Here is a 26,007-nt window from a genome sequence, read left to right on the forward strand (position 1 = left end):
ACTGTTGCTGTTAGTAAATGAGGTGTTGATGACCCTTGGATACAGTTGACATCATAATTCTAAAACTTTCATCTGTAATTAATGGGAGCAGGGCTCATAGAAGTCAGGGTGTTGGGAGAAAACAGATACTTCACTTGATTGGTGTGGGGGCAGTGATAATTTTAAGGATTGTGATATGAGGTTGTTGCTTTTGATGATTTGGTGGCCTTAAAAGGGTAGTTAGATTTAGCACAACTAATTGCTAATGTAAGGCATACTCTGGAACCCAGAGGGCTTCTATGACAGTTTTATAGGATAACAGAATCTTACCCTGTTGGCTTCAGGAAGACTATGCTAAAATGTTGGCCTTGAATCGGATTATTAAGGTGATACAACTGCAGAGAAGACTAAAGATGCAAACCTTGACAGGTCTTCTGTGTCTAAGTCAGTGCTCTAATAGGGAGAGAGTGGATCCCTGTACTTCAGAATTTTTAATCCTACAATTCCTGCTGAAGCTTCCCGGCAAGGAGAAACATCCCATTTCTCTCTGGCAGAGGAAAGACCCCCTGCCGCCCCTCCTGTCATCATTGTTTGAAGACTGTACAGTGATCCCATCCAAAGAAGGAGCTTTGTTCAAGGATGTTTATTTTATTTTATTTTATTTTATTTATTTTTTTTGAGGCAGATACTTGCTCTGTTGCCCAGGCTGAAGTACAGTGGCCAGTCTCTGCTCACTGCAGTCTCCGCTTTCCGGGTTCAAGCGATTCTCCTGCCTCAGCCTACTGAGTAGTTGGAATTGCAGGTGTGTGCCACCACAGCCGGCTACTTTTTGTATTTTTGTATTTTCACCATGTTGGTCAGGCTGGTCTTGAACTCCTGACCTCAGGTGATCTGCCCACCTTGGCCTCCCAAAGTGCTGGGATTGCAGGCATGAGCTACCACGCCTGGTCCAATGACGTTTATTTTTAAGATCTGCCTCTACTATGACTTGTTATCCTCTGGTTAATAACTATAGTCAGGGTCTTAGCACAGCCCCATAAGAGAATTACAAGCCCTGCTTTGGAAAGAACTATCCTATATACAAAAAGAATTGCAGGACTGCAGGCTCAGTGGCTCGCACCTATAATCCCAGTGCTGTGGGAAGCCAAGGCGGGAGGACCACTTGAGGCTAGGAGTTCGAGACCAGCCTGGGCAACATAGTGAGACCTTGTCTTTACAAAAAACTTTTTAAAAAATTGGCTGGGCGTGGTGGTGTGTGCCTGTAGTTCTAGCTGCTCCAGAGGCTGAGGCGGGAGGATCACTTGAGCCCAGGAGTTTGAGGGTGTAGTCAATTATGATTGCTCCATTGCACTCCAGCCTGGGCAACAGAGCAAAACCCTATCAAATAAAAATAAAATAAAATAAAATTGCAGGACTTGAATAATAAGCATCTGTAGAAACCAGGGAAACAGGTATGAGAATGTTTTGAAAGGAGTTGGATTAGATGGGGGGGCAGAATATAAGGTTAGCTTGAAGAAGATGTATTGACATGAGGATACTCATTGATGATCTGAGATTCAGTGTCATTCCAGGGCATTGGAACTGCCTCTTATAACTTGTCGGTTGTCTTAGTCCCTTTGGCTGCTGTAACAAAGTATCTAGTCTGACTAATTTATAAGCGAGAGAAATTTATTATTTACAGTTCTAGAGACTGGGAAGTCCAAGATCAAGTTGCCAGCAGATTCAATATCGTGGTGAAGGCTCATTCTGGTGCCTTCTTGCTGTGTCCTCACATGATGGAAAGGGAGGGCAACAAGCTCCCTCGGGCCTTTTATAAGGGGCACTAATCTCATTGATGAGGGTGGAGCCCTCATGACCTAATTACCTGCCAGAGGCCCCATGTCTTAATACTACCACATTGGGGATTAAGTTTTAACATAAGAATTTTAGAGGGACACAAACATTTACACCATAGCACTGATACAGTTCTTTGACGTCTGGGCACAGTGAATGTCTACAGTCAGCCTTTTAAGGAAAGATGGTATCATGAGGAAAACAATAAATACTTGGGATTTTTATTTAGGGATTAATACCCTGTGGGAAAATCTTTGCTGGATCTCTTACGTCTCTTTAGCACTGATCAGATAAATTCTCCCCGTCTTCTCTCCTCTGCATTTACCCCAAATAGGCCAGTTTTCTCATGGCTCTACATAGCTTGGTAATGTCATACCTCATGTTTGCTTTATCTCCTTATCTGCCTTATTTTCTTTAACTTTCTCTTCATATCCTGACATTATACCGTCTCTTCCCTAAGTGTCAGTTTATGATTTTTGCCTCAGGTTATCCTTTTAAAGCTGAAACAGTGGCTCCCAAACTTCTGTGACCACAACTCATAGTAAGAAATAATATTTTATTATATGACCTAGTACACTCATACACACTCAAACACGTTATCTGAAACAACAGTTTCAGGAAATACCCTTTACCGTAACTAGGTGTTCTGCGGTCCGACTCCCAACCCCCACCATGTTTCATTTTTTAAATGCTGGTTATAACCCCTATATTTCTGTACCAAAGGGTAAAAATATTTGTAATTTTGTTAAAGGTGCTGACATAATGTTCTCTATAAAGTTTATATCAATTTATACTCCCACCAGCAATGTGTAAGAGTAATGACAAAGCCAACATTCTACTACTGCTATCCCATAATCATTAAGGAAATTGATCTTGTAATTCTGAAACTCCCCAAAAAGATATCTCTAGGCCCAGTTGGTTTCACTGCAGAGTCTAATCTACACAGTCTCTTCTAGAAAACAGAAGAGAAGGGAACATTTCAAGTATTTTCCTGATAGTACAACCAAAGGCAGAACAAAAATAACAAATTAAAAACCAATATTATTTGTAAATAGAGACACAAAAATCCTTAACTAAATATTAGCAAATAAAATTCAGCAACATAAAAAAATAATCATTTTGTTTTGTTTTGTTGTTTTTTTGAGACAAAGTTTCTCTGTTGCCCAGGCTGGAGTGCAGTGGTGTGATCTCGGCTCACTGTAACCTCTGCCTCCTGGGTTCAAGTGATTCTCCTGCCTCAGCCTCCCAAGTAACTGGGACTACAGGCACGTGCCACCACACCGGCTAATTCTTTGTATTTTTAGTAGAGACAGGGTTTCACCATGTTAGCCAGGATAGTCTCGATCTCCTGACCTCGTGATCCACCTACCTCAGCCTCCCAAAGTGCTGGGATTACAGGTATGAGCCACTGTGCCCGGACAATAGAATCTTATACTATAATAATCATATGGAGTTTATTCTAGGGATACATGGCAGGTTAAATATTCAAAAATCAATGTGATCCACCACATTAACAGGCTTAAGGAAAAAAGAAATCACCAGGCCGAGAATGATCTTTTCAACTGATGGTTTTTCCAAAATAATATTATCAACAGTATATTCAATTATATGTGCTTGTGTAAAAGTGAAATGAATGACAGGAATGATACAAAGGATAGGAGGGAGGTATTAGGATTATTATGTGGTACTTGGACTACCCATAAAGTGGTTTAGTGTTACTTGAAAGCAGACTTAGATTAGTTGTAAATGTATATTGTGAACTCCAGGGCAACTACTGAAAAAAGTGAAAAAACAAAAGAAAATGAAAAAGTATGCCAAGAAAGGAGAGAAAATAAAATCATGTAAAACTACAACAGGCAGAAGAAGACCGGAAGACTAAAATAGGAATAAAGAACAGAAAGCAATCACAAATATGGTAGCTACTAATCTAACTATATCAATGATCACTTTAAATGTTAGTGATCTCAGCACACCAATTAAAAGACAGTGCCAGAGTGGATGAAAAATCCAGGCTTAACTTTATGTTGTCTACAAAAAAACCACTTTAAATATAGATACATAGATTAAAAGAAAATGGATGGAGAAAAATACAGTATGCTAACACTAACCAAAAGAAAGCATGAATTAGCTATATTAATTTCAGACAGAGTAGCTTTCAGAGCAAGGAAGTTATCTGGAATAAAGAGGGGCATTGCATAAATAATGATAAATGGGTCAGTTCTCCAAGAAGATATAGTAGTCCTAAACATCTATGCAGCTAACAGTGGAGCACCTAAGTATGTGAGGCAAAGACAGAACTGCAAGGAGAAACAGATGAATCTGCTCTTAAAATGGAGACTTTATCCCATTGTTAGAAATGGACAGTTCTAGCAGGCAGAAAACCGGTAAAGACATAGATGAGTTCAGCAGTGCTGTTGAACAACTTGATGTAATTGACATCTATAGTCTACTTCATCCAACAACAGCAGAATACACATTCTTCTCAAGCCTATGTGGAACACTCACCACGAGAGACAACATTTTGGGCCATAAAACACCTTAACAAATTAGAAAGAATAGAAATCAGACAGTGTCTGTTCTCAGACCACAATATAATTAAAGTAGAAATCAATAACAGAAAGAGAGCTGGAAAATCCCCAAATACTTCAAGATTAAACGACACTCTTAACACATGGGTCAGAGATTCTCAAATTTAATTTATTATTAAAAATTTTTTATTTTCATCTTTTTTTGCGCACTACACTGATGTATCAAGAGAAATCTAAAAATATTTTGAACGAAATGAAAATGAAAACAACCAAATATGTGGGATGCAACAAACGCAGTGCCTAGAGGGACATTTATAGCATGGAATATGTATATTAGAAAAGAGTAAAGATCTAAAACCAAAGTTTCTACCTCAGGAAACTACAAAAAGTAGAGCAAATTAAATCCAAAGTAAGCAGAAGAAAGGAAACAATAAAAATTAGAGCAGAGGCTGGTTGTGGTGGCTCACGCCTGTAATCCCAGCACTTTGGGAGGTAGAGGTAGGCAGATCACAAGGTCAGGAGATCAAGACTATCCTGGCTAATACAGTGAAACCCCATCTCTACTAAAAATACAAAAAATTCAAAAATTTAGCCGGGCATGGTGGCGGCCACCTGTACTCCCAGCTCATTGGGAGGCTGAGGCAGGAGAATCACTTGAACCCGGGAGGCGGAAGTTGCAGTGAGCCGAGATCATGCCACTGTACTCCAGCCTGGGCAACAGAGCAAGACTCCATCTCAAAACAAACAAACAAAACAGCAGAACCAGTGAAGTGGAAAACAAAAAATCTTAGAGAAAATCAACAAAACCGAAAGCTGGTTCTTTGAAGAGATTAATAAAATTGATGTGCTTCCAATAGACTAAGGAAAAAGGACACAAATTACTAATAGAAGACATGAAAGTAGAAATCATAACAGATTCCCATTTATATTAAAAATATAAAGGAATATTATGAACAACTCTGTGCCCACGAATTTGATAACCTAGATGAAATGAACCAATTCCTTGAATGACGCAATCTGCCAAAAGTCATGCAAAAAATAGGCAATCTGAATAGGTCTGTATTATTAAATTGAGTCAACAATTATTTATAATCTTTTAAGATAGAAATCACCAGGCCGAGAATGGTTCATTGGTGAGTTCTAATTCTACCAAACATTTAAGGAAGAAATTATACCAATAGTAACAGTCTCTTTGAGAAGACAGAAGCAGAGGGAATACTTTCTAACTCACTCTTTGAGGCCAGTATTACTTCAATACCAAAACCAGACAAAGATACTGCAAGAAAAGAAAACTGTAGACCAATTGATCTCTTATGAACATAGATGCAAAAATCCCCAATAAAATATTAGCAAATCAAATTCAATATTTATAAAATGAACTATATGCTATGATCAAGTGGGATTTATCCAAGGCATGTAAGAAATTAATATAATCCATCACATTAACTGGCTAAAGAAAACAAAATTGTATGATCATATCAATAGATGTTTAAAAAACATTTGACAGAACCCAGCACCCATTCTTGATCAAAAAAAAAAAACAAAAAAACTCTCCATAACTGTAAAACTTGGAATAGAGAGGAACTTCTTCGACTTGAGAAAGAACATCTATCAAAAAATCTACAGCTCAGCAAAGTGGGGGAGGGATAAAAATGTTCTAAAATTAGATTGTAGTGATAGTTGCACAACTCTGTAAATATAAAATTTACTTTATATATATAAAAATGTAAATATAATTTTACATTTATAAATATATATTATATAATATATATAAATATATACAAAATAAATGTAAATATAAATTTACATATATGTTTACTCTGTAAATATAAAAAACACTGAATCGTAGGTTTTAAATGGGTGAGTTATACAGTGTGTGAATTGTGCCTCAGAATGATAAATAATAATTTTTTAAAAAGAGATAAGGGGACATAACAGCCTAAATGCAGTAAAGAGCATCACTGAATTAGGTATGGGTATTGGGATATGAATGGAAGATTAAAAGTATTTTATGAATGTGAGAATAAAACTATAGCTAATGTTTTACATAATGGTGAGAATCTAGAACTTAAGATTCCCAGTAACATCAAGAACAGGATAAGGATGTCCCGTTTTACCACTCCTTTTTAGCATCATACTGGAAGTTCTAACTAATGCAATAAGATAATGAAATGAAATGTATACTGATTGGGAAAGAAGAAATAAAACTCATTTTGTTTGCAAGATGATATGATTGTTTATTTAGAAACTCCAAAAGAATTGACAAACTGGAACCAATAAGCACAAGGTAGCAGGATACAAGGTTAATATGCAAAAGTAGATTATGTTCCTATATACCAGCAGTGAACAAGTGGAATTTTGAAATTAAAAACACAATACCATTACATTAATATCTCCTGAAATAAATTCTTAGGTATAAATCTAATAAAATATATATAAAATATGTACAAAGAAAACTTCAAAACTCTGATGAAAGAAATCAAACAAGAACTAAGTAACATGTTCATGGATAGGAAGACTGTATTAACAAGATGTCAGTTCTTCGCAATTTTATTTGTAGACTGAATATAATCCTAGTCAAAATTGCACTTTGTTGTAGATATCAACAAACTGGTTCCAATAAGTTTATATGGAGAGGCAAAAGACCCAGAATAGACAACTTAAAATTGAAAGAAAAGAACAAAGTTGGAGATCCAACATTGCCTGACTTCAAGACTTACTTTACAACTACAGTCACCAAGCAGTGTGGTATTGGTGAAAGCATAGACAAATATTTTAATAGATCAGCATAGACAAATATTTTAATAGATCAGCATAGACAAATATTTTAATAGATTAGCATAGACAAATATTTTAATAGATCAGTGGAACAGAATAGAGAGCCCAGGAATAGATCCAGATCAGTATAGTCATGTGTCACTTAATGAAAGAGATACATTCTGAGATGAGAAATGCATCATCGGATGATTTTGTCATTGTTCAAATAACATGGAGTATATTTACAGGAACTTAGATGTATAGGCTGCTCTGCACCTAGGCTGTATGGTGCAGCCTGTTGTTCCTAAACTGTACAGCATGTTACTGTAGTGAATACTATACGTAATTTTAATGTAACAGTAAGAGTTTGTATCTGAATGTAGAAAAGGAACATAAACATACAGTATAAAAGATGATGGTGTACTTTATATAGAATACTTACCATGGAGATTGTTGGGCTAGAAGTTGCGTAGGGTGAGTCAGTGAGTGAGCATTGATTGAATATGAAGGCCTAGGACATTAGTGTACACTGCTATAGACTTTATATACACTGTACACTTAGACTACACTAAATGTATTTAAAAAGTAATTTGCACTACAATGTTATGATGGCTACAACAGCTATAAAGTCACTAGACAATAGGAATTTTTCAGCTCTCTTATAATCTTACAGGACCACTGTCATCTATATGGTCTGTCCTGAAATATTGTTATGCAATTCATTATTGCATAGTCAACTAATGGTTCACAGAGGAACAAAGACAATACAATGGAGAAAATATAGTCTTCAACAAATGGTACTGGAACAACTGTCCACGTGCAAAAAAGTGAATCTTGACGGACCTTATACCCTTCATAAAAATTAACTCAAAATGGATCATAGACCTAAATGTAAGTTGTAAAAGTATAAAACTCCTAGAAGACAACATAGGAGAAAATCTAGATGACTTTGGGTTTGGCAGCGAGTTTTTATCCTCCACATCAAAGACATATTCCATGTTAGAAAAAAATTTAATTAAAATTAAAAATTTCTGCTCTGTGAAAGTACTTATCAAAAGAATAAAAAGACAAACCACAGACTTGAAGGTATTTGCAAAAGACATATTTGATAAAGGACTTTTATCCAAAGTACACAACGAACTCTTAAAACATAACAGCTTTAACCAACAAACCAGTTAAAAAATGGGCCAGGTATACTGACAGATACCTTACCAAAGAAGATATACAAACAGCAAGAAGCATATGAAAAGATGTACCATATCATCTGTTATCATGGAAATGCAAATTAAAATGAGATACGTACGTATTTGAATAGTGAAAATCCAAAATACTGACTACACCCAGTGCTGGTGAGGATGTGGAGCAACAGGAACTCTCATTCATTGCTGGTTAGAATGCAAAATGGTACAGCCTCATTGAAAGGCAGTTTGGCAGGTTCTTACAAAACTAAACATAGTCTTACCATATGATCTAGCAACCAAAGAATTGAAAATGTATGTCCATACAAAAATCTTTATGTGGAAGTTTATAGCATCCTTTTAAATAATTGCCAAAACTTGGAAGCAACCAAAGTGTCTTTCATTATGTGAGCGGCTAAACTGTGATGTATTCAGACAATGAAATATGTCATTCAGTGCCAAAAAGAAATTATCTATCAAGCCACAAAAAGACATGGAGGAATCTTAAATGTCTGAAATGGCTACATACTGTGTGATTCCAACTTTATGACATTCTGGAATAGGCAAAATTGTGGAGGTAATAAAAAGATGAGTGTGGTGCAGGGGTTAGTGAGGGGAGGGATGCATATGCAGAGCACAGAGCGTTTTTAGGCCAGTGAAACTATTCTGTGTGATATGATAGTGGATACATGCCATTATGTTTGTCCAAATTCATAAAATGTACAGCACTAAAAGTGAACCCTAAAGTTAACTATAAATTTTGGGTGATAAGGATGTGTCAGTGTAGGTTTGTCAATTGTAGTAAACGTGCCACTCTGGTGCTGAATGTTGGATATGGGGAAGGCTGTGCATTAATGGAGTCGGGGGTATATGGGAAATCTCAACCCTCAGTTTTTTATGTGAACCTAAAACAGTGGTATTAAATTAGAAAAGCTAAAGGAACAAATTAATATTCTAAAGTCTTTTTTTGTTGATATTTAAACTACTTTTCTGATAGAAGAGTAACTAAAGTGCTTTCAATATTGTGTCAAGAAGTATTGTTGACATTTCTGTGAATTTTGTCAGTACAAGAAAATTAATAGCTGTGATGAGACTGTGTCATTAAAATCATACTAGATAAATAGGATAATGAGAGCACTTGATAGTGGTGTTGTGAGGATTGAATTAATACATGTCAAGTGCTTAAAACAGGGCTTTACACATAGTAAAGTGCTTAGTAATTGTTAATTATTAGTTGACAATTGTGATGAGACTTTTTTTTCATTCTGCACATTGGACCCTTGATGGTCAGTTGATTCTTTTATCCATCCATGGCAAGGTCAACTATTGGCCCAGGGCAGTTCTTCCTTGGGCTCTTCCAAAAGTCCCCTGAAATCCTCTCTAGGAACTTTTAGCTTCCTGCTCAGAATGTCAGAATGGCTAGTATATTGCAGACAAGTGGTAAGGGTTTAAAATGGGCTCTGCCTTTAGCCCTGTGTGATTCAGGGCAAATTGCTTCACCTTTTACTTTCTTTCTTTGCCCATCTTGTCTCAGGAAATGTCCTTTCTCATTTTCTGTTTTATTCTGGGCATCCACATTGGATTTATTTTACTTCCACACAAATGTCATATTTTCACCTACGCCTGGCCGTTTGAACACACTGTTCCCTTTGGACAAAAAATTTTATTTCTCACCTCTCCCCTCTTGCTTTATTTGGCTAGATCATACACATTCTTGCATTAAATTCTCTTCCTTTAGGAGAACCTTTTTTTTTTTTTTTTTGAGACAGAGTCTTGCTCTTTCACCCAAACTGAGAGTGCAGTGGCGCAATCTTGGCTCACTGGAACCTCCGTCTCCCGGGTTAAAGCTATTCTCCTGCCTCAGCCTCACCAGTAGCTGGGATTATAGGTGCGTGCCACCATGCCTGGCTAATTTTTGTATTTTTAGTAGAGACGAGGTTTCACCATATTGGCCAGGCTGATCTTGAACTCCTGACCTCAAGTGATCCGCCTGCCTCGGCCTCCCAAAGTGCTGGGGTTACAGGTGTGAGCCACCGCACCCATCCCAGGAGAACTTTTCTAACCAATTCCCAGCAAACTGGTTTGTATCTCTATTATGCTTTCCCTTCACAGCATCGTGATTTTTCAAACTTTTTGTCCCATTTACGGTTGCCCTACAGGTTGAGTTCCCAGAGGGGTTGATGAGATCTGATCTGTTTATTGACACATTCCCAATTCTTGGCACGTAGAGGAGGCTCGCAATAAATGTTCTATACGTTGATGAAACAAAAATACTAGAGATAATAATGTTACTTAAAATTTGGGTAGCATTATTTCAGCAACTGCTGTTTTTTTACAGAATTTTTATTTGTTCCTGCAAAGCTGCTGAAGCTCAGAAGCTGATTCTATCGCATTGTAAGATGCCTTTGGATAATTCTACAGTCCTCTTAAATGAGTCTTTAGAACTTGGCGAGTTTCACTAGATACCTTCAATCATCATTTTGAGCTCAAAGGTATGCTGTCTTTGTTTTTTTCCCTTAATCATGGTAGGTTGGGATTTGCAGTGTCCTGGTAGATGCATAGGGCAAGGAATTATAAAAATACTTGGGGAATGATCTGCTACGTGGCAGCTTTTATTTATCTTTAGAATTTTCATTCTTATGAGGAGTAAGAAAGTTAGTCATTGGGAAAAGTAATTGAAATCCAGATGTAAAGTATTTTAGCAATTCCTGAAATTTCTCAAACATGTGCTCTAAAGTAAGAATCATAACTTATCTTTTCCTGAGTTTAAGGAAGATGATTTGCAAATGACTGAAAATCAAATAAGAATTATTTCCTGCCAGGCCTTAGGTATAAAGTATCAGTTGACTGAGGTAAAAGAAGAGCCAGACTGCAGCTCCAATTTACAAGCAGGCCTTCATTGGGATCTGCACACCACCAAATTTACTCAGCCTGGTGCCTTCTTTGGTATAACTCACGAGCTAAGAGTAGTGTAATCCCAGCACTTTGGGAGGCCGAGACGGGTGGATCACGAGGTCAGGAGATCGAGACCATCCTGGCTAACACGGTGAAACCCCGTCTCTACTAAAAAATACAAAAAGCTAGCCGGGCGAGGTGGCGGGCGTCTGTAGTCCCAGCTACTCGGGAGGCTGAGGCAGGAGAATGGCGTAAACCCGGGAGGCAGAGCTTGCAGTGAGCGGAGATCCGGCCACTGCACTCCAGCCCGGGCAATAGAGCGAGACTCCGTCTCAAAAAAAAAAAAAAAAAAAAAAAAAAAAAAATCTCAAGAAGACTAACTTGTGACATGTGAAAGTTATATGAAATTTAATTTTTAGTGTTTATGAGTAAAGCTTTATTGGAACATTAGCCACTCTTATTTTTTAGGTTTTGTGTGTGACTGCTTTTAGGCTATAGCAGCAGTTAAGTACAGTCATGCATTATGTGGTCAGTGATGGACCAAATATACGACAGTGGTTCCATGAGATTATAATGGAGCTGAAAAATTCCTATTGCCTGGTGACATCATGGCCATCAGGTCATCATGGCACAACCCGTTACCTCTTCTATGTTAAGATATGTTTAGATACTCAAATACTTACCATCGTGTTACAGTTGCCTTGAGTATTCAGTACCGTTACATGCTGTGCAGATTTGTAGCCTAGGAGCAATAGGCTATTCCATGTAGCCTAAGTGTGTTGTGGGCTATACCGTCTAGGTCTGTAAAATACAGTCTGTGATGTTGGCACAATGACAGATTGCCTGAGGATGTATTTCTCAGAATGTATCCCCATGACACATGTCTGTAGTTAAAGCAGAGACCCCAGCACTTTGGGAGGCTGAGGCGGGTGGATTACGAGGTCAGGAGATCGAGACTATCCTGGCTAACATGGTGAAAGCCCGTCTCTACTAAAAATACAAAAAATTAGCCAGGCGTGGTGGCGGGCACCTGTAGTCCCAGCCAGCTACTCGGGAAGCTGAGGCAGAAGAAAGTGCAGGGATTACAGGTGTGAGCCACCTTGCCTGGCTACTGTTACTTTTAAATTAACATTTATTTCTGTTAAAAATATACTTACAGTATTGCAATAGGTTTAAAAAATATGGCCCCCCCCCCCCGTTTTTTCCAAACTGCTTTTACATATACTTTGTTTACAAGATGGTACTGTTATTGAAAATAATTTTTTTTGTTGGGTGGCATATCATTATGTGATCACAAGTATAAATATTCTTTGTTTCGTGATTTTTTTTTTTTTTGGGCGGAGGGAGGATGGGGACAGGGTCTTGCTCTGGCGCCCAGGCTGGATTGCAGTGGTGTTGTCTTGGCTCACTGCAACCTCTGCCTCTTGGGTTCAAGCAATTCTCCTGCCTCCACTTTCCAGGTAGCTGGGACTACAGGTATGTGCCATCATACCTAGCTAATTTTTGTATTTTTAGTAAAGACAGGGTTTTACTATGTTGACCAGGCTGGTCTCGAACTCCTGACCTCATGATCCACCCGCCTCGGCTTCCCAAAGTGCTGGGATTATTACAGGCATGAGCCACTGCACCCGGCCTGTTCTGCAATTCTTTGCTGGATTTAATTGTTTTATAAAATAGGTTTGATTATTTTATAGTAATATGGTGATGAAATGAAATACAACTTTGCAAATGTAAAAAATGCAATGCAAAGATGAGTTCTTTCTGTTACCAGTATTTTTCCTGATTATCTCAGTTATTTTAATTGTAGGTTCATAGTTAAATACCAAAAAGTATAATTTAGAATTTAAAAAATTCTTGAGTAACATTTACTAAGTTTTTACTGATCCTGTGCTTTAATATATTCAGTTCAGATTCATTAAAAATTGATTTTGTTCTCAACTCCATAAAAATGCTTTGTTTAAAAGTGGGTCTGGTTTTGCTACCATATATTTATTATATTTTGAAGGAAATTCAAGAATAAGAGTCTGTTACATGTGTTTCTTAGAATTGTATTAATAATTACAGACATTTTTGAGTGTTTACTTTGTTCGAGGCATTATATTCCAAACACTTGACATTTAATATTTATTTCATTCTTATAACACCCTTATTGTGATACATTGCCTTGATTTGCTGAATGTTTTCAATTCCAGCTAAAACTAAACTTAGATGTGAAGCCTCAAGTTGTGTGGTTTTTTTTGTTGATGTTATTTTTTAACCTCTTTTTGCCAAATAGAAGCTGTGGAAACTAGTGATCTGGAATGTAATAAAGAAAAATTGATCATTTATAATTGCACTAAGAAGTACCTGTAGTGTTAGAATTTTCTAGTTTGTGAATATTGGATAACTGTAGCTTCAAGCTAGACTTTCTGTTGACCTCTGTTATGGGAAGGATCCACATACCAAGACAATTCCTCAGTAAATTGTGTTAAGAAAGAACATGAACATGAATTTTAGTACCCACAAAGAGGCAGGCAGATGTAGAACTTACTAGACTTTTTAATTTCATTGACAAATAAAATAACAAAAAAAATTAAATTTAAAAAATCAAGGGACTGACTTTATAATATGTGTGACAATTATAACACACATATTATAAAGTGCATGAATCCTGAGTGTCATTTTGATGAATTTTTATGAAGTCAATACCCATTTAACCAATATCAAGAATAAGATATAGGACATTTTCATCAACCAAGGAGCCTCCTTCATGCCCCTTAACAGTTATTACACACTCCCGAAGGTAACTATTATGTGACTCATTCAGTATTCATTAGTATTGTCTATTTTTGAATTCTGTGCCTAGCCTTTTAAAATCTTGTTTATGACTCATCCATGTTGATGCATGTATCAGTGGTTCATCTTTTCTTTTGTTGCTGTGAAGTACTTCATTGTATGGATATGTCAGTATTTATTCTACTGTGATGAACATTTGGGGTGTTTCTAGGATTGGCTGTTACGAAGAATACTTCTGTGAACATTCTTGAGCGTGTCTTTTGGTCCACATGTGTACACGTTTCTGTTGGGTAAACACCTAAGAGTGAAATTGCTGAGTCTTAAGGTATTTGGATATTTAACTTTAGGAGATTATCCTAGTTTTCCAAAAGTAGTTAAATTAATTTACATTCCTATTAGCAGTGTACAAAGAGTTCTCATTGTTCTACATCCTCACCAACACTTGAAATTATTAGTGTTTTTCATTTTAGCTCTTACGGAGCATGTGTAGTAAAGGTCTATTGTAGTTGTAATTCATAATTCCCTGATCATTTAAAAGGCTTAGAATATTTTCAGATGCCTGTGGACCATTTGAATATCCTCTTTTGGGATATGACTATTTATGTGTTTTGCTGATTTTTCTGTTGAGTTGGTTGTCTTGATTACCCCCAGAAATAGATAATTTCAGTTGTTCAGTTGTATTGAAGATATCTTTCCTAGTCTTTGACTTGCTTCTTCACTCCTAATAGTTTATCTTGATTAAGATAATTTCTTAATTTTAATGAAGTCCATTTTATCAAATTTTTTTATGGTTACTGCTTTTTATGTTTCATTTAAGAAATCTTTGTGGCCGGGCTCAGTGGCTCATGCCTGTAATCCCAGCACTTTGGGAGACCAAGGCAGGCAGATCACAAGGTCAGGAGATCGTGACAATCCTGGCTAACACGGTGAAACCCTGTCTCTACTAAAAATACAAATAAATAGCCAGGTGTGGTGGTGGGGGCCTGTAGTTCCAGCTACTCGGGAGGCTGAGGCAGGAGAATGGCGTGAACCCGGGAGGCAGAGCTGGCAGTGGGCTGAGACCATGCCACTGCACTCTACCCTGGGTGACAGAGCGAGACTCCGTCTCAAAAAAAAAAAGGGAAATTTTTGCCTACCCTAAAGCCAAGAAGATGTTATCTATGTTTTCTTCTATAAACTTGACTGTTAAAACTATTGCATTTAGGTTTATGTATGATACATGTAAGCCTCATAGTTCGTTTTATTTTCCGTGTGAAAGTCCAGTTGTTCCAGTAGTATTTATTGAAAATATCATCCTTTCTCTATTGTAATGCAGTAATACTTTTGTTGTAATTCAAGGGACTGTTTATTCATGGATTTATTTTTGGACTCTATTCTGTTGGTCTGTCTGTTGTGCCATTGCCATACTCTTTTAATTACTGTAGCTTTATAATAAGTCATGATATCTGATAGTTTAAATACTCTAATTTGTTCTTCAGAATTACTTTGGCTTTCATGGTCCTTTGAATTTCAATAAAAATTCTGCACTCAGCTTATAAGCAGTCCTCCCCACCACCCACCACAAACTGATTGGATTTTGTCTAGCTTAGTGTAGAATTTATAAATCAATTTGGAGATACTGGATGTTTTTCAATGTTGAGACTTCCAGTCAATTGAGAGGTTGTATGCCTTCTTATATTTAGACTTTTATAGTTTCTTTCAGGGTGTTTTGTTATTTTGCATGTAAAGAAAGGTCTTATCTGTCTTTTGTTGACTTCTTAAAGTATGATAATGATATTGTAGTTATGTTTTATAAAGCTCTTGTAATTTATACAAATATACTGGACTGTTTACAGATGGAATGATACAGTACTTGGGATTTGCTTCAAATAATCCAAAAGAATGGAGAGGAAGGGAAGGAGCAAAATAGATGAAACAAGATTGATTAGCCATGAGTTGATATAATTGTGGAAACTGGGTGTTGGATATATAGGATTAATTATATTATTATTCTTACTTTGTGTATATTTGTAATTTCCCATAAAAATAGGTTTTAAAAAGTGTAATGTGACTAGTCTAAAGGTAATGGGTTATTTCATTTGATTGTTCACAGTCAGTTACAGATTGAACTCCTTGTTCTACTCTTCCCCCCTCATCTCACCACTGCGTTTGACTAATTTAAAAAAAAAAAAAAAAAATATGTATATAAGCCAGGCATGGTGGCTCATGCATGTAGTCCCAGCTCCTTGGAAGGCTGAGGCAAGAGGGTCACTTGAGCCTAGGAGTTTGAGGTTGCAGTGAGCTGTGATTATGCCACTATACTCCAACCTGGGTGACAGAGTGAGATCCTGTCTCTTAAAAAAAAAAAGACAGAAATTTTAATATAAATGAATACTAAAAAGTGTAATGATTATAGTAGATTGAGATACACAAATATATAAGAATTTAAGAATTCATAATAATTCTTTAAAAATCCCTCATAGACACCAATTTATTATTCTGAAAATAATTGGTAAGTGAAAGGAAAAAGTCAACAATTTATTAATCTTTTTCTGTACAGTTTATATTCCAGGACTACAAAATAGTCAAGAGGGAAAGCATATCTTTAGAAGAATTGTAGCTATTAAGAAACATTGGAGTTCAGGTGTGGTGGTCCATGCCTATAATCTCAACACTTTGGGAGGCTGAGGCGGGAGGATTGCTTGAGCTTGGTAGTTTGAGATCAGCCTGGGCAACGTAGCAAGACCTTGTCTCTTTTAAAAACACAAAAATTAGCCCTAGGCATGGTGGTACATGCCTGTAGTCTTAAGCTGCTGAGGCGGCTGAGGCAGGAGGATCACTTGAACCCAGGAGATCGAGGCTGCAGTGAGCTGAGGTTGTGCCACTGCACTCCAGCCTGGGTGACAGAAGACTCTGTCTCAAAAACAAGCACAAAAACAGACAAACAGAAACACTGGAGAATGATCAGCTTACAAACTCACCACAGTGCATACTCCTAATGAAATAATGATTCTAGATAACAATTAGTTGTGAGTAGTAAAACCATTAGGTGAAATTTAATTGGGAAATGGATAAAACATACTGGATAGCCAGAAGTGGGGTAAGCCTCTCTGATTAGAACTTAAAACCCTGGTTAGGCCAGTGCTATGGCTCACACCTTTAATCCCAGCAATTTGGGAGGTCAGGGAAGGAGGGTTGCTTGAGCCCAGGAGTTAGAGACCAGCCTGGACAACATAATAAGATCTTGTCTCTGCAAAAAATTAAAAAGTTAAAAATTAACAGGGCATGATGGTGCGTCCCTGTAATCCCAGCTACGTGGGAGGCTGAGGCAGGGAATTGCTTGAGCCCAGGAGGTCGAGGCCACAGGGAGCTATGTTCATACCACTGCACTACAGCCTTGGTGAGAGTGAGGCCGTATCCGAAAACAACCCCTCTCCCCACCTGCCAAACAAAACAATAGCAACAACAAAAATCCTCTAGATAGAAACAAAAACAATTATCTAAAGACTTTCAAAAGTAAACAGTAATAGGCAAACTGAGAAGGGAAGTCAAAACCTGTATAGCTTGTATAGTGCTTAGCTTACCATTTTTTTTTCTTTTTATTATCCAGCTTTAACCAAATGGTAAGCTGGGTTTTAGAAGTACATACTGAGTGCAGCAGTTAGCAAAAACTCCAAGAGAAACCCTGTATTTCTAGTCATAGGACAAGGAAAAGTCTCCCCTTTTTTCCCTCTCCCAGCCCTGTCCTGAGACCATCTCCATTTGTAAAATTACATTGCCATAGTGGTACATGCACTTAAAATCCCAAGAAGAAAGCCATCTCTCTGGCCAGAGGAATTGGGAAGGAGAACTCTGGAAGCTGGAGCATGCTTTGGAAATCTCAGAGAGAAGAGAAATAATGTCGGGGGAGATTCCCTAATTGTGTGTATGAATGCACAAAGGTCCTACCGCATTCATGAGCTACATGTACATGGAACAGAGCCAAAGAAACATAGCAAAGACCTAGAGAGCTGAACTACGTTATAAACCACTGCTCAAATCCCAGAGTTGCCCCTGAGAGATGCATGCGGAGGGTATATTCAAGCATCACAGTGAAGGCTTTGAAAACTGAAGAAATGATTGGTACTGTGGCCTGTTAGGAACCAGGCCATATAGCAGGAGGTAAGTGACTGGTGAATGAGCGTTAGCGCCTGAGCTCCACCTCCTGTCATATCAGTAGCAGCATTAGGTTCTCATAGGAGCATGAACCCTGCAGTGAACTGTGAGTGCAAGGGATCTAGGTTGTATGCTCCTTATAAGAATCTTACTTAACAAGCCTGATGATCTGAGGTGGAACAATTTTGTCCAGAAACCATCCCCGCTGTCCATGGAAAAATTGTATTGCATGAAACCAGTCCCTGGTGCCAAAAAGGTTGAGGACTGCTGCTTTAGAGGATGTTAATAGAACCTAGAATCTCATAACTTAATGTCTGGAATGTCCAGGATATAATCCAAAATTACTTGACACACAAAGAAACAGTAAAATCTGACCATTTTTAAAGGGAAAAGAACATAAGCAGATGACAACTCTGAGATGATCCAGATGATGGAATTATCAGAAAAAAGCCTTAAAGTATTCATGCTCATGAGGTAAAAGTGAACACTTATGAAATGAGTGGGAAAATAGTTCTCTGAAAAATAAAAACCATATGAAATAATCAAATGGAAAATTCAGAGCCGAAAAATACAATATATGAAATATAGATGTTACTGCATGGGCTCAATAACAGAATGGAGATGACAGAAGAGTCAGTGAGCCTAAAGATGAATCAGTAGAAATCTCATCAGATCTTGTGTCTTCTGTATCAAGAGTATATATGTCTGTTCTATAATATGCTTGTTATGTCCATGTTGGATTCTGTGAAACCTGGTCACAGGCCTTCTGGCTGGTGGATTCTTGTACTATCTACATGTCCTCATTTATCCTATATTTACTCCTACTTACGTGATGCAAAGACCTGTGCAGTTTGGGCCCCATTTCCCCTGCCACTCCACAGATTGAGTTACCGTCTTGGCCTGCCATTTTCCCAGACCTTGTCATTTTAGGGTAAGGATCAAAGTCAGTGGGTTAAAATAATAATCATAAGGAACTAAGTAGATCAATTTTTTAAATTTGAACGCTTTGAAAGTAAATAGGGACAGAAAGATAAGCAGAAACAGGTAACATGTATAAATTATATATTGCAAAACCTTCTAGTTCAAAGGGAGTACATTTTTTCCTAAACATAAACTTAGATATAATGGTTATTTTAGTGAGGAAGACATGCTTTATGGTAGTTTTTTTTTTCCTGAATTATCTGTGGTTCAGGATGCATCTAAACTTCTTTGAAATATTTTTCAGATGATTTTGCATTTGCTTGGCCTACTTTGCTACACAAAAGCAACCGGCAGTTTACCCGAGTTTTAATAAGTCAAAACAACTATCTTTTCAGTGAAATGATTACTGTACAAAGAGGAATACTTGTGGCCTCGAAATTTGATGCATTTTTTGGTGGTGTTTTAAGTGGCTCTGGTGACCTCATAGATGTAGTGCAGAATACGTCAAACATTGTCTTTATATTTATACATATTAGTTGTAATTAAATATCTCATGAGTTAGCTCTAAGCCTAGTATTGTCATACTACTACTTAATAATCATATTTCCTAAGAGGTCCCTAGAGGATTTATAGTACTAATGAAATTCTGTACTTTTTTTAGGTTGATAAAATTCTGTATCTCTTTTTTTTTTTCTGGAGATCCATCTCAGAAATCTACATACATTTGCCCTGTTAAAAAATAGACTTCTACAAAGTCTGGGGTTTAATTCATCTTTTTTGGACATCTGTTTAGTGCATATAAATTATATCATATTTGTTTATGGTATAACAATTAATTTTCCAAAAGGGGAAATATGCCATAGTATTCATTTGGACATTGACAGATTTTTCCGTTCAGAAGAATATCCTTAGAGCCTGTTGCTACCATATAGCAATAAAGTTAAAATAGTTACAGTTGAACTCATGCAGCCTGAATTGTCATACACATTATTTTTCAATTCCCTTTAAGAAATATGAAAGGATAAGATAGTTTAGAAGTTAGGAACTACTGGCATAGTACTGTAGTCTTTTATCTATTAATAGATCAGATTATCCTTTGATGTTTCATCTTTTCCCCCCAAAAATATTTGATTTTGTCTTTGCCAAACAGAGACTTCTTGGTCCATGGTACGTGGTAGGCAGAATACTGACCCTTCAGAGAGATTCATATCCTGATTCCTGGAACCTGCCACTATGTTAGGGTACATGGCAAGGAATAATTAAGGTTGCTAATCAGTTAACCATAAAATATGGAGGTTATCTTAGATTATCTGTGTGGGCTTAATGTAATAAAGGAAGAAAGAGGCAGAAGAAATGGCAGCCTGAGAAGGACTTGGCCTCCTGCTGGTTTGAAGATGGGGTAGAGGGAACTATGAGCTAAAGAATATGGGGGGCTTCTAAAGTTTGAAAAGGCAAGGAAACATTCTCTGCTAGAGCTTCCAGGAGGGAATTCAGCCCTGCCAACACGTTGATTTTAGCCCAGTGAGACTTGTATTGGGCTCTCACCCACAGAACTGTAAGATAGTAAATTTGTGTTGCTTTAATCCATTAACTTTGTGATAGTTTTTAGAGAGGCCGTAGGAAACACATAGTACCTCTTCAGTTTTTAACTAATAACATAAAGTTTATATTGTGATTAGTTGAATCCTGATGTGAATGACAGTATGATTTTCTGTGAAGGTCAGTTCCAGTTTATTGTATTAAAACATTTATGTTGATAATATGTTGGGTACTGATGGACAAACCTTTGTTTTACGTAGAGGTCTTTATTTTCTACTATCTAGGAATGGTGACGTGATTCCTTATTATTGTAGCTGGAGAATAAGGAGTCTGTGTACAGTAAGGTAGAATGGGAAATGAGGAAGGAGAAATATAGACTAAAGCTAGAAAGGAAAATTGGTGTCTTGGAATGTGATAAATAAATCTTCAGAAGCCTTGGAGCCCTGAACAAGTTTTTCATTGTTTGCGTTATATGTGTTTGTGTTAGTAAATACTGTAAATTGGAGTTTTAAAAAGTTTTTATAGTCAGCACAACTTGAACTATATTAGAGTGGTAAGCAATCATCACATTTTGCCACAGAATAGCTTATCAATATGATAAGTGTATAAAGGACTCAGTGGTCAAAAGGAAGGCTAGAGTTTAGAGAAACATGAAAAAGAATGAAGCATTTCTCATAGAAGATAATTAACAACCTAACCAATCGTTGACTGTCACTATATTTAGTCTTCCCAACCATATCAAATAAACTTGCTTTACTCCCTTGTGCCTTTACTAGGAAGAGAAACTGAGGGTCCAACAAAAATTATGAGCTGGCACAGTCTTTTTTTTTTTAAAGACCAAGCATAAATAAGTTAGAGCTATATTGTCAGTTTTTTGTTGTTGTTGTTGTTGTTGTTTTTTTTTTGAGATGGCCTCTCACTCTGTCACCCAGGATGAAGTGCAGTGGAGCAATCTTGGCTCACTGCAACCTCCGCCTCCTGGGTTCAAGCAGTTCTCCTGCCTCAGCCTCCCAAGTAGCTGGGATTACAGGCGCCTGCTACCACTCCCAGCTAATTTTTGTATTTTTAGTAGAGACGGGGTTTCACCATGTTGGCCGGGCTGGTCTTGAAATCCTGACCTCAGGTGATCCACCCGCCTCGACCTCCCAAAGTGCTGGGATTACGGGTGTGAGCCACTGCGCCCAGCAGTTGGTTTTTTTTTTTTTTTGCTTGTGTTTTTTGCATCAAGTGGATCACATGCTATCCCAGTTTGTGAGAGAGAGGGGTTAGGTGCTTAAAATTGAGGATACGGAGGGTCTTTTGGTTATTAGTAATGGTTAATCTTTTGGTTATTAGAATTCTGGGGTAACACTAGCAGAATGAGTAGGAGGTGGGGTGGAACAAAAAATTGTTACAGAAGAGATCAAGGAACCGACTGGCCAGTTTGGGGGGATCATTTTGTGTACACTGAAATTCAAAAGAGGTATTGGAGATGGTAGTACCCTTCGTGGAGTGAAGGGGCTTATCCCGCGGTTTGTGAATGACAAATGACAATGAGTTACAAGGAAGTTCACCCTGCCACCAGGGCTTGGTCATCTGAGATATGGGAGAAAAAACATATTTTCTCTCACATAGGAGAGAAGCCATTGTTTGAAAGGGCTGGAGCTAGAGCAGAACTCCTAGAGGGGAGAGAGGTTACAGTTGGTACAAGAAAAGTGAAGAGTGTACAACAATACTGAGGAAATAGGATATTTTAACGACGATATATACCATGAGTTCTAGAAGACACAGCAAAAAGATTTTGGGAATTGGGGGTGGAAGAGAAAAGGGGTCAGTGTAGAGACATACAGAGTATACAGGGATGAAAGTATATAGAGATGGCGAGTCTTGGGAGTCTTGGGCATTTCTTGGTGACTGATGTTAATGGGATTTGCTTTGATGATCTCCTATTCAGGTTGCTGTAAATATTGAAAGGGAGGTGTTGGTGAGAGCCAGGTTTATTGAGAGAAACCAGATTCTGTGTAGATTTCTGTGGCTACCATAAATTACCACAAACTTAATGGCTTAAAACAATGCAAATTTATTGTTTTATGGTTCTACAGCTCAGAAAGCCAACACAAATCTCACTGGCCTGAACTCAAGGTGTCAGCAGGGCTGCCTTTCTCTCTGGAGGCTTCAGGAGAAAATTTGTTTCCTTGTGTTTTCCAGCTTGTAGAGGCTACCTGAATTCCTTGGCTTGTGGCCACCTTCTTTCACTTTCAAAGGCAGCAACTTTTCATCTTTTTTTTTTTTTTTTTTTTTTTATACTTTAAGTTCTAGGGTACATGTGCATAACGTGCAGGTTTGTTACATATGTAAACTTATGCCATGTTGGTGTGCTGCACCCATCAACTCGTCAGCACCCATCAATTCATCATTTATATCATGTATAACTCCCCAATGCAATCCCTCCCTCCTCCCCCCTCCCCATAATAGGCCCCAGTGCGTGATGTTCCCCTTCCCAAGTCCAAGTGATCTCATTGTTCAGTTCCCACCTATGAGTGAGAACATGCGGTGTTTGGTTTTCTCTTCTTGTGATAGTTTGCTAAGAATGATGGTTTCCAGCTGCATCCATGTCCCTACAAAGGACGCAAACTCATCCTTTTTTATGGCTGCATAATATTCCATGGTGTATATGTGCCACATTTTCTTAATCCAGTCTGTCACATGATGGACATTTGGGTTGATTCCAAGTCTTTGCTATTGTGAATAGTGCCGCAGTAAACATACGTGTGCATGTGTCTTTGTAGTAGAATAATTTATAATCCTTTGGGTATATACCCAGTAGTGGGATAGCTGGGTCATATGGTACATTTAGTTCTAGATCCTTGAGGAATTGCCATACTGTTTTCCATAATGGTTGAACTAGTTTACAATCCCACCAACAGTGTACAAGTGTTCCTATTTCTCCACATCCTCTCCAACACCTGTTGTTTCCTGACTTCTTAATGATTGCCATTCTAACTGGTGTGAGATGGTATCTCATTGTGATTTTGATTTGCATTTCTCTGATGGCGAGTGATGATGAGCATTTTTTCATGTGTCTGTTGGCTGTATGAATATCTTCTTTTGAGAAATGTCTGTTCATATCCTTTGCCCACTTTTTGATGGGGTTGTTTGTTTTTTTCTCGTATATTTGTTTGAGTTCTTTGTAGATTCTGGATATTAGCCCTTTGTCAGATGAGTAGGTTGCAAAAATTTTCTCCCATTCTGTAGGTTGCCTGTTCACTCTGATGGTAGTTTCTTTTGCTGTGCAAAAGCTCTTTAGTTTAATTAGATCCCATTTGTCAATTTTGGCTTTTGCTGCCGTTGCTTTTGGTGTTTTAGACATGAAGTCCTTGCCCATGCCTATGTCCTGAATGGTACTACCTAGATTTTCTTCTAGGGTTTTTATGGTATTAGGTCTAACATTTAAGTCTCTAATCCATCTTGAATTAATCTTCGTATAAGGGGTAAGGAAAGGATCCAGTTTCAGCTTTCTACTTATGGCTAGCCAGTTTTCCCAGCACCATTTATTAAATAGGGAATCCTTTCCCCATTTCTTGTTTCTCTCAGGTTTGTCAAAGATCAGATGGCTGTAGATGTGCGGTATTATTTCTGAGGACTCTGTTCTGTTCCATTGGTCTATATCTCTGTTTTGGTACCAGTACCATGCTGTTTTGGTTACTGTAGCCTTGTAGTATAGTTTGAAGTCAGGTAGCGTGACGCCTCCAGCTTTGTCCTTTTGACTTAGGATTGTCTTGGCAATGCGGGCTCTTTTTTGGTTCCATATGAACTTTAAAGCAGTTTTTTCCAATTCTGTGAAGAAACTCATTGGTAGCTTGATGGGGATGGCATTGAATCTATAAATAACCTTGGGGAGTATGGCCATTTTCACGATATTGATTCTTCCTATCCATGAGCATGGTATGTTCTTCCATTTGTTTGTGTCCTCTTTTATTTCACTGAGCAGTGGTTTGTAGTTCTCCTTGAAGAGGTCCTTCACATCCCTTGTAAGCTGGATTCCTAGGTATTTTATTCTCTTTGAAGCAATTGTGAATGGAAGTTCATTCCTGATTTGGCTCTCTGCTTGTCTGTTACTGGTGTATAAGAATGCTTGTGATTTTTGCACATTAATTTTGTATCCTAAGACTTTGCTGAAGTTGCTTATCAGCTTAAGGAGCTTTTGGGCTGAGACGATGGGGTTTTCTAAATATACAATCATGTCATCTGCAAACAGGGACAATTTGACTTCTTCTTTTCCTAACTGGATACCCTTGATTTCTTTCTCTTGCCTGATTGCCCTAGCCAGAACTTCCAACACTATGTTGAATAGGAGTGGTGAGAGAGGGCATCCCTGTCTTGTGCCAGTTTTCAAAGGGAATTTTTCCAGTTTTTGCCCATTCAGTATGGTATTAGCTGTGGGTTTGTCATAAATAGCTCTTATTATTTTGAGGTACGTTCCATCAATACGGAATTTATTGAGCGTTTTTAGCATGAAGGGCTGTTGAATTTTGTCAAAAGCCTTTTCTGCATCTATTGAGACAATCATGTGGTTCTTGTCTTTGGTTCTGTTTATATGCTGGATTACGTTTATTGATTTGCGAATGTTGAACCAGCCTTGCATCCCAGGGATGAAGCCCACTTGATCATGGTGGATAAGCTTTTTGATGTGCTGCTGAATCCGGTTTACCAGTATTTTATTGAGAATTTTTGCATCGATGTTCATCAGGGATATTGGTCTAAAATTGTCTTTTTTTGTTGTGTCTCTGCCAGGCTTTGGTATCAGGATGATGTTGGCCTCATAAAATGAGTTAGGGAGGATTCCCTCTTTTTCTATGGATTGGAATAGTTTCAGAAGGAATGGTACCAGCTCCTCCTTGTACCTCTGGTAGAATTCAGCTGTGAATCCATCTGGTCCTGGACTTTTTTTGGTGGGTAGACTATTAATTGTTGCCTCAATTTCAGAGCCTGCTATTGGTCTATTCAGGGATTCAACTTCTTCCTGGTTTAGCCTTGGGAGAGTGTAAGTGTCCAGGAAATTATCCATTTCTTCTAGATTTTCTAGTTGATTTGCGTAGAGGCGTTTATAGTATTCTCTGATGGTAGTTTGTATTTCTGTGGGGTCAGTGGTGATATCCCCTTTATCATTTTTTATTGCATCTATTTGATTCCTCTCTCTTTTCTTCTTTATTAGCCTTGCTAGCGGTCTGTCAATTTTGTTGATCTTTTCAAAAAACCAACTCCTGGATTCATTGATTTTTTGGAGGGTTTTTTGTGTCTCTATCTCCTTCAGTTCTGCTCTGATCTTAGTTATTTCTTGCCTTCTGCTAGCTTTTGAATGTGTTTGCTCTTGCCTCTCTAGTTCTTTTAATTGTGATGTTAGAGTGTCAATTTTAGATCTTTCTTGCTTTCTCTTGTGGGCATTTAGTGCTATAAATTTCCCTCTACACACTGCTTTAAATGTGTCC

General features: G+C 37.7%; 1 protein-coding gene across 5 annotated transcripts in view; it reads left to right on the forward strand.

The window, feature by feature from the left end:
- The window catches only part of CLOCK (clock circadian regulator), a 125,167-nt gene that overhangs the window by 25,923 nt on the left and 73,237 nt on the right, over positions 1-26,007 (forward strand). For 4 of the 5 annotated variants that reach the window (XM_030922289.1, XM_010362918.2, XM_030922284.1 and 1 more), the window contains exon 2: positions 10,614-10,767. The exons of the other annotated variant lie outside the window; for it this stretch is intronic. The gene's annotated coding sequence lies outside the window, so the exon portion shown is untranslated. The remainder of the gene's footprint in view (positions 1-10,613; positions 10,768-26,007) is intronic. 5 annotated transcript variants of the gene reach the window in all.

This window comes from Rhinopithecus roxellana, chromosome 2, assembly GCF_007565055.1.
Source record: "Rhinopithecus roxellana isolate Shanxi Qingling chromosome 2, ASM756505v1, whole genome shotgun sequence".
NCBI lineage: Eukaryota > Metazoa > Chordata > Mammalia > Primates > Cercopithecidae > Rhinopithecus > Rhinopithecus roxellana.